The sequence below is a fragment of the Alligator sinensis genome, unplaced genomic scaffold, assembly GCF_000455745.1.
Source record: "Alligator sinensis unplaced genomic scaffold, ASM45574v1 scaffold6_1, whole genome shotgun sequence".
Lineage (NCBI taxonomy): Eukaryota > Metazoa > Chordata > Crocodylia > Alligatoridae > Alligator > Alligator sinensis.
Window position 1 is genome coordinate 80,764 of NW_005842698.1, and position 10,421 is coordinate 91,184.

A 10,421-nucleotide genomic window follows, 5' to 3' on the forward strand; every position below is an offset into this window, starting at 1 on the left:
CTTCACAAGCCCCTCGACCCTGCCCCCCCTCGCTCCCCCAGCCCCACCAGGGGTGCCTCACCCAGGCCAGCTCTTGCCCTTTAAGGACAAAAAAGTTAAGAAAAGCCCCAGGACTCACCACTCCTGCAGCGATCTCAGGGCTTCAGGGGCCTTGTGCAGAGTCCCCCATATGGTGCGGGGCAGTGGGGATCACCACCCGCTGGCAGGAGCTATGAATGCAGGATTTTTGTTGGTTGTTTTTTTTTCTTAAGGGGCTGGAGTTGGCCTGGGTGGTGCAACTGTGGAGGGGCTGGGGGAGCAGGGTGGGGTTGAGGGGCTCATGCAGAGCCCCCCACACAGCATGGGGCAGTGGGGATCACCTCCCACCCGGCAGCACCTGGTGAATCGGGGCTTTTTTTTTTAACAAGTGTTGGGAGTTGGGGTGAGCGGGACTGCCATTGCCAGGCTGGGAAAGGGGTGGGGGATGGGCCTGGCCTGGCTGATTTGGAGATTCGGCAGGAGCAGAATCTCCAAATCAGAGTCATCCAAATCAAATCGGGACAGTGATTCAAATCACCGAATCGAATCACTGTTCCCTGAATCAGCTGAATCCAAATCCGAAGCAAATACTAGCCACTTCATACAGGCTAGTTGAAGAGAAACAGCTGTGCCTAACTGAAATGTAATGTGACAGGAAGGGGTGGTATAAACCTTGCTTCTAAGCTAGAGAAAGCAGTCCAGCCCTGAACATTTACAAAAGAGCTCTCATGAGCGTAGATTGCTCAAATGAAGGTGCCCTGAACTTCTGGAGGAGCTATCTGTTTGGGGATAGGAGTTTGCTGTGGTATAAAGACCCAGAGGGGATTTAAGTACTTTGATTTAGACTAGCTTGTTTATGTTGGTGGTTTCATTATGAGCCTTGGGTGTGGCTTTAGGGACAATTGAAGGCTATGGTGAGTGCCTTGCGGGGAGGCATTGTGCATTTGATAAGCAGGCTTACAGTCCCATATAACACTTCTAATCTATGGACTAGCAGAAGAGAGGTTGGGAAAGACTAGCCAGTCAGGGACTTGGTGAACTGAGGTAAACACAACAAGGAAGCCTGGTGAACTGAATTAAGGATGACAAAGGGCAAGTGACCCCAGTGGCATTAGCAGAAGGGTTAGTTACAGACCCTGGAGAAAAACTGTTCAGGAAAGTGCCTAGTGGCAAGTCCCCTAGAAGGATTGGTTAGGGCAGGGGTGGACAAAATATGGCCCCTGGGTTGGATTGATTGTATCTGTTGACTGATTGATTGGGCCTGTTAACTGATTGTATCTGGCCCACAAGCCAGATGGTGGCTCTGGATGCTGGTTCATGCTGGGCAGATGGGAAACGGTATCAGATGTGGATCCTGCCGGCAGGTTCCCACTAGGAATCAGGGTGCCTGGCTGGGACCACACTGAAGCACTGATGCAGAAGCATCATGTATGAACCCAGGCAGACACCACAATCCCCAGTGGGAACCTGCCAGCAGTGTCCCCAGCTGATGCTGGAGCCTGCCTGACGCTCTTTCCTGAGCACAGGGCAGGAGCTAGTGTAGACTGTGGATAGGGCAGGGATGTTGTGGATTGGGGTGTGCTGTAGTTGCAGAACAGTTCAGGTGGGGGGGAGAGAGCAAGAGATCAACCAGGAGAGAGAGAGAGATGAAGCCCTGCCCATCCCTTGCCTACAATAAGCGGCAGCAGTGGCCTGGCAGAAGCTGCTGCTGGTCACCAAGAAAATGTGGGGCCAAGCGATGGATGTGATCACCTCCCCCTCCAGGGCTCTTCTCACTGTGGCTGCCCGGGGTCCATGCTGGTGCTGCCCTGTGGCTCCTTCCCACTATTAGCACTGCTGCTGCCACCAGCACCACTTCCAGACAGCCCTAGGCCCTCATACTCAAGGATAGCTAGATTGTGCAAGAAAAGAAACTGTTAAGATTGTGACAGGTATATGCAAGAAAAATAAAAAAGAAACAATTTGCCTTGTTATTCAAACTAGTAACAGCTTCTAAGTGAACTCTTTCAATATCTTCTAGGACCCAGGCTTGTGCTAACTTTCCTCACATGGGAATAGCCTTCTCTTCTTGGCAACATACCAGAGACCTCCAGAAGTGAACACAAGTCACTGCAATCTTAGTTGAAGAGCTGGCCTGTTTAGACCTGTATACTCTTCTATAAATGAGATATAGTTTGCAGACAATGCAGGAGGCACACTGTACAGTGGATGCCCTATTTTAACACCTTTTTCTACTGTTTAAAAGATGCCAACTTAGGTAGGATGTGCTATCATTACTCTTTCCAGACCCAAAGCCTGTATGGATCTCCAGGCAATGCTTTTTCTTGCAGCAGTTAAGTCTGCTCTTGATTAGCCCCAGTGGTTAGGAAGACCCTTTTTATAGAGGCAGTAGCCAAATTGTTCCCACCAAAATCCAGCAAAGAGTGTTGTGAGGAGGAGCAGATTAAAACCATTGCTATAATGAAAAATGTCAATATTTATATTTTTAAGTTAATTTATTCTATTTTATAATTTTCCCTCAGAAGGTCTTGCTGTATTGTTTTTAAAAGACAAGGACCTAAGAGCAACAAAGTCAGAAACATACAGATTTTAACTTGTATAACTTAATAAAGGAGAACCTGGGACTTAGAAAAATAAGAAGATATTAACAAGATAATTTCTCTCACCAAATTAGTCCAGAAATAGTGAAGCCAAATTCCATTTACTTACCTGAAAGGAAAAGAACTGGCAAGAGCAGCTATTTGTATAATAACAATGAAAATATTCTGCCTTTCTCTTGCAAAGGGGATTAGAGCACTTTTAGATACTACTGTGATAAGCACTGTATAGATGGAAATAGATCGAACCTTCCCGTTGAGGAGCTCTGAACACTGCACTTAGGAATTACACCTCACCAACCTTCTGTATAGGAAAATAGCACTAGCCCAGCTATCATCATGGGGCTGTGCTTCAATCAGTGGACTTTGCTTTACCTTTCTCCTGGTTGTACCAATATGTCAACTCCATTATCTTCTCCTATAATGGCAGGCAATACAGCAAAGACATTCTTTTTCCCACTTTCTTTTCTTCTTTTGTTCGTTAATTCCATGTTATCTTCCAATTCTTCTTCTCTGGGTCCCCAGGATTGTTTGACATGCACATGCATCTCTTTTGCCCATCTGAATCTCACACCTTACATCTCATTATTCCAATGTAAGATCTCACACTGTTTTTGCAGAGTTTTTTTTACTTCTTACTATCGTTCTATTCCTGTTTAAAAAGCAGCCCAAGAAAATTCAATATTCCATTCTCTAACAGAACCCATATGATTGCTGAGAACTTGAATACACAAAGGTCAGGAAATTTGCTGTGAATATCCTTAGTGTAAACATAAATTTAAGCCATTGTGCTAGTATAGTCATGCTCTCAAGTGAACATCTTGGCTCTGAGATGCTGCCGTAGTACCGTGGTAGGGTTCTGATTCCCCAACAACAGTCTGCAGCTAGGAAACTGTCAGCAGCATGGATCTGCTTTGCCACACCTAGGGAAGTGGTTAGATTATCCAAATATTTCTCACACACTAAGAGACTGATAAGATTATCATCTGAAAACAAATTCCGCACTATTCTGTATTAACATGACTGTCTTACTAGTAGCTCAGAAAACTTACGTTTTCCTCATGTCAAAAATGTGAAAATGCCCTTGCTGGCATCACAACAGCTCCTTTTAAGTATTCTTTTATACTGGTCTCAGATATTTTAGGAACTTAAAATTTTTTCTTTAAAAACTTGCACAGATTCCCTTCAAACAATGAATCGTCAAGGTTTCCAGTAGTTTCTTAACAAACATTAAGCAATGGATCCCTTAAACGGTAACTTATGATGTTTGTTTTAGTGTAGCATGTCTAAGGGAATACTGGCTGAGCAGAGGGATGTGAAAGTTTGAAGGTATGATATACTAACCATTGCAAATGGAACAAATGTTGAGTTGGGTTGTGTGTCCAGGAGCTCTGTGTATCTAACTTTTTCAAGCTCTTAGAGAGCTGAATGCAATCTATATTCAGAAAAGATTTTCCCCTCTAACTGCTACCTTCTCAAATCCCCAGTATTTACCTGTGTGTGTGTATATATAGTATATATATTGTGTGTCACAATATATTGTCTTTCTTCTGCTGTGAATAATATTATCTGTGTGTCTTCGTGTGTCTCAATATATTGTCTGTCTTCTGCTACATTATAATTAATTATATATAATTATTTGTACTGCAGTAGTGTTTAGGGCTGAAGCAATGGATTGGCCCATTGTTTTAGGCACTGCATAAACATAAGAGATAGCGTCACTGACTTGAAGAGGTTGTCACCTGGGTCTCTAGAAACTGCCATATTGGATGGCACCAGGGATCCATCAAGTCTCACCTCACGTGTGTGAAATATGGATGTTTTATGCAAGGTGCCCTATAAATCATCCACTCACAACTGTTTTTTTATTTGTTTGTTTGTTTGTTTTGAATTGCAGTGCCTGTTTTGCATTTACTTTTACTGCTTTGTATGACATGAATGCCCTTTGTGGAACTCTATGCACTAGAACCCAAGTAAAAAAAAATATCAGAGTATGTAGTGGAATGAATAAACACTTCCTGTTTTTTTCTGGATAGGAAAAAGACACATATTCTGTATAAGTCAGACTTGAGGTCTGCCAAGTACAAAGACAACTGAAATCAAAGAAATAAAACTCAGTGAGCTAGAAAAATGCCTGGGCTGTTACAGTAAGTTCCTCTGCACTAGCCCTGTCACTTCCTTTCAGCCTTGATCCCAATTCTGTCTGTGATGTATCTCTCTTATACTAATTAAAGGTGACAAACTACTCAAAAATGATAGGGGTGTGTTTCTTGAGCTGACACTCACTCTTCTCAATCTCTCCTGCCCCTTCTTTACTTCTGCATAAACATCATCTACTAACAAGAGACAATGTATAGGGGGCAAAAGACAAAATGTTATGTGCCACTTTCAATTAGTAAATTGTTTTATCTTCTGGTTCTTCACTCTAAATCCATTATAGTAGCTGTGAAATGCCTCTTATAACTAACTTGATAAATGCATAGGATATATATTTATTTTAATCTGAAGGAGAAAAACGTTGTGTTTCTATTCCAAAGTGGCCTGAAATCAGCTCCTAGCCCTGCCAAATTCTAGATTCGTATGTGCAACACAGAACAACTCAACCATAGAGAAACCTGCCTGTTGTGGTACTATGATTGTACGCTCTTATGTAATGATCCTGTACAATAATGACTGCATTCTGGCTCCCCATGGACTAGTAAGACCTGACACATAGGAAGGCAGAACTCTGAGTAGCCTCCAGAAGTAGCTGAGATCTCCTGCAGCACTTTGCTGTGACAGAGTTACCCTTTTTCAGGTTGAAAATTGGAGTGTGTCATCATCCCTGGGTTGCATGCATGCTGCAGGGGAAGGGGGCTACAGCCCATGGTTTATAGGTTGTGTGTACACATAAAGGAATGTCCAGTCCAGGAGATACAAGAAACTTAATTTCATCTGACTTTAATTATTTCTATATCCACGGAGACAACACCAGTCCCAGTCCCACAAAAGAATGGCTTACAGCAGATAAGTACTCATGAATGCCACATGACCCCAGAGGCTGGGGAGGTGTGGCGAGCTCCTGCAGGCAGCAGTGGTGTTGTTAGCGGTGGGGGCATGGTGGTGGTGAGCGGTGAGCTCCCTCAGGCAGCTGCAGCACTGTCAGCAGTGGGGGTAGTGACCACTCACAGACACCACTGGCAGTGGCGGCAGTGGCCAGTGGCGATTGGAGACTGCCCTCAGATTTCGCCAGTGGTGTTGGTGGTGAGGGAAATGGGGGTGTGAGCGGCAACCACCTGCAGGCACTGCTGGCAGCATTGGCAGCCCCTTTTTGCAGGGGGTGAATCTTCAAGCTCAGGGGGTGCACATGCACCCGTGTGCACCCCCTACACATCATCAGTGTAAGTACGGAAACTAGGACTGCATTTGACTAAAGGCCACAGCTGTGGTCTAATGTGGAGAGAAACCCTTTATCTGACCCATAGGCAGGGAGTAGGCCTGGAGATGAAGACTCCCAGGGAGTAAGAGGCTTCCAGGACTTCATCCTGAATTGGAGTGTTCCTGCTCCATGGCGTTCAGCACTGCAGTTTCTTCAACATAGAAGTGGCATGCCCCTAGCAATGGCCCCTCCTCCCTGTGAGGCTGCAGAATTTTCAGAATGGAGGAAAGGGAGCAGAGCAAGCTCATTCTAGGGATTATCTAGCTGGCACTGAAGGGTAGGGTGGGTGAATTGCAGCAACTCTGCCTCAGGTGGGAGGCTCCAATACACCTGCCCCACCCTCCAGGTGGGCCCAAAGACCCCCTAGACCGAACTCCTTCTACCCTCTTTCCTCCCTCTCATTCTAAAAACAGTGACAGGCTGGCAGGTGGGCAGACAGAAGTTACAGAAGACACTCGGTTTTGAAACAGCTTCATCTGACCCCTCATGCAATGTGGGTTCAGATTTTCACCTGATCAGCCATTTTTGAAGCTTTCTGCAGCCGTACACTTGTGTTTGGTCATGGCTACAGACCACTTTCTGTGACCAGATCAGGCAAAAATTGTCACTTCTATCTGTTCTCCTAGGCTGACTGGCGTCTTCTATCTGGAAAACAATTGGGTCACTGAGGCTAACCAGAAATGTGCCATACTACTGACCACATGAGACGCTATGCATAAATGATGCATGCCCCCAGTGGCTGGGTGGCCATAAATTACACTGTTGGTGGTGCCTTTTTGTAGGGGGTGCACCGCCATGCTCAGGGGGTGCATGTGGACCTACATGCACCCCCTACACATCACCCCTGACACAATGACCTACGGTGACATAGCTCATTGCTTTGGTAACATAGCATCAGCAGACACTAACCATGATATCGCAGCTATTGCACAGTAGTAATGAGCTACTGTGTACAGGAAACCCTTGCTATTCACGGATTTACGATTTGCGGTTTTGAATATTCGCGGTGCGCTGTGCCAAACTACACTCTCTCCCTGCGCAGCATGATGACACTGTTAGTTTACTCTGGTGATACTTTTACATTCAGTACATTGCAGTATCAGCTAAGGGTTTTATTAGAACAGGGAATAAAATGCTAGTTAGCATTTTATTGGAATTACTGTTTCCAGCCTTTTTATCCTAGTCTATTATCGGTACGGTACAGTATTCACGGATTTCCCCATTCACAAGAATCTCAAAAATGTATCCCCTGAGAATGGCAAGGGTCTCCTGTAGTAGCTTATTGGTATGACAGTGTAGGGTCAGAAACAACCTGTGTGCCACTTGGACTGTGCCACCAGTGACTGTGCCACCAGTGAGTACTGTTCAGTCATTTAGTACTTTCTAGATTACTAAAGTACTAACTGTGCAGTGAGGGGCACATGTAGCTGCACTCACTTTCATTAAATCACAGTCATTTGACATTGTTCACTCACTTATGTCCCCAAAACAGTGACAAGTCACACGATGAAATCCTCCCATGACTAAATAAATAAATAAATAACAATTGCTAACTCTATCTGAAATAGTGATATTGTTTCATTTCAAATTGTGCAGTCAGCTGCCAGATAAAGAAATACATAACTGAGTTGCATTGTCTGCTTGAGAACTGTAGTTCTGGTACCAGCTTTGAGTCGCTATTGAGGGACTGACTCATTTACAGGGTTCATGATGAAGCCCTGAGATATAGACTCCTCATGAAGCAAAATTTAGCATTTGCCAGTACTTAAGAGGAAACAATTCCTCACAAGGCTGAATCTCTCCATCAAAGATAAACCAAGGGTCATCCATGAAAATGACATCAGTGGCACAGACAGAAATAACAATTTTTGCCCTATATGGCCACAGAAAGCAGTTTAATAACTATGACCAAACACAAGTACATGGCTGCAGACAGCTTCAAAAAGGACTGATCAGATTAAATCTGAACCTTCATTGCATTAGGGGTCAGATGAAGATGTTTCAAAACAGAATGTCTTTGTCTTCTGTAACTTCTGTCTGCCTGCCAACAGTGCACTCGGTGAGTCTATCAGATAGGAATTCTCCAAAGAAGTCACCACCAGCTTTCAATAAATAATTCTTAATGACAGGGAAGATACTATACTCTGGTGGGAGCCACACATGCAACACATGCCATTTATGTGATGTCATATACCATCATTGTAAGTGAAAGGGCCTTATTGAATGTGTGTTGTCAGAAGTTCAGGCTATCCAAAAGAAGTCAAACTAGCAGGGTATGTCTCTGCCTTCCACAGATACTGCCTATTGGTTTATATGAAACACACCTTGTTGACTACAGCAAACAAGCAGTTGACTTGAAAGGAGAATATTACATTAACATATACTATAGGAAGGATTGAGGGGTCCATGGGCCTGTTGGACCTGTTCTGGACCTGTTGAATTCTCCAGCTGCCAAAGCAACTCAGAATGAGCTGAAACAACCTTCTGCCATTTTGAGTTGTCTAAGACAAGTCAACACCCCATTCAAGTACTTAAAATTTTATCTGGGGGGTCTGGCAGGCAAACTTAGTTATGCTAAGGCTTTTAGCTATACTCCAGGCCTTCCCAGAACTAAGCAAAAAAATTGAGCTGAGCACCTTCTGTGGCACTAGGAGATGTGAGTGCTGTGATTGGGCACTGGGCAAGCAAGGGACAGCAGCTTCCCTATAAGGAATGTGGCTGGCACAGTGCCAGGGGATTGGTGTACCACATAAGGAATGTTTGGCGCAGAGCCAAAGGATTGGACAATTTGGGATGAGAGAAGTTACAAAAGTGATGGACAAACAAAGGAACGTGTGTGTTCTGTGTTGCCACCCTGGAGAGACAAGAGCAGCCTTGGACTTCTTGTTTGAACAACAAGGAATTCAGAAACTAACATCTCGCACACCCAGCAGAGGATCTGAGGCTGGTACCACCGAAAGTTGCTGCTGTAATGCCTGAAGGAACCACTTGCCAGGTCATATTGCAAGGAAGAATACTTGTAATAAGCCTAGGGGTTACTATTAAACGTTCACTCAATACTTAATCGGATGAGGGGCCGTGTCAATCTTTGGAGATCTCTGGTAAAAGGAATCCTAGGGGCAACAGGGGGTAGGGGTGAAAGTGTTATGCACTGATTATTTGTAGTGTTATCTACAGTTGTCTATAGATAGCACTAGTCTACCTGGTGTTTAGCTCCGTTTGCTCTTTGGTGTCATATGTGACTTTGTCAGGAAGATGAGAGCTAAAATACCTTTCAAGAGAGCAGAGGTATATACAGGTATATACATGCTTTCATTTAGAATCTGATAATTTTCACATTGAACATCTGGTTGCTTTAAAGGGCACCTGGGGAAAGACAGGAAAAGCAGATAGAGGAAAAAAACAAAGGAATTAGATCAGATATATGAACTGGTACTGTTTGGGTTTCTTCTTTTTCCCTGCCGTCCTCCCCTCTCTGGAAAGAAGCAGACTTCCCATCCTGCATCACTGGTGGTGCTGGAAGTGCTTTTTAGATGACTTGGCATTCTATCCTATTAATAATAAAAAGTAGGGCTGCCTGGATTCTGTGTTCTGGTGTGAATTATGCACACAAAATACAATTTGCTTTGCTAATGGTTTTTTTGCCATTTTGGTGCTGGGGAACTTTTCAGAAATCATTATCATGCATTAAGCTCTTTATATTTTTGCTCTCTCCTTCTCAAGCAATTTGTCAGAAGGGATTTTTTTGACAATTTCACTGAACCATGTATGAGAACAGATTAACCCTTCAATGCTCAGACTTTTTTTTTTCCTTTTTATTGTCTCAGTCCCTAGTTTCTGTCTACTGGTTTTATAAAAGAGAAGTCAGGGATGGATAGCCTCTTCATGTGGGATGCCCAAGACTGGCCCCTGCATTTAAATCATGTCCCTCAGATCTTCTGTACATTCAAAACCTTGGTCTTCCAAGAAATCAGCGGCCTTTCTATTCCTCAGGGATACACATAAAATAGTTTCAGGGGCAAAAAACTCTCAAGGGGCACAAATGTGCCCGGGGACTTCTGTAGTGATTTGCAGCTGCATAAACAGAGCCTAATTTTTAGATGTGGACCAGTAAGCCATGTTGCCAGTTAATTGCCTGTAAAAAGGACATTACAGAAATCTCTATACTGACTCTCAAGATTACTTATAAAAAATGCCCCCTGCCTATTCACTCCCACTCCACAAGCTCTGAACTCAGAAATGGGGTAGTGAGAACACTCCAGGGCTTCCCATTATTGTTGCTCTCAAGCACACCAGAGGCAGAGAACTTGACACCAGTGATGGTGGGAGGGTTCCCTAGAACATTTTTACTGTTGCAATTCTGGGTTTGGAGCAAGCAGAGCAGGAAT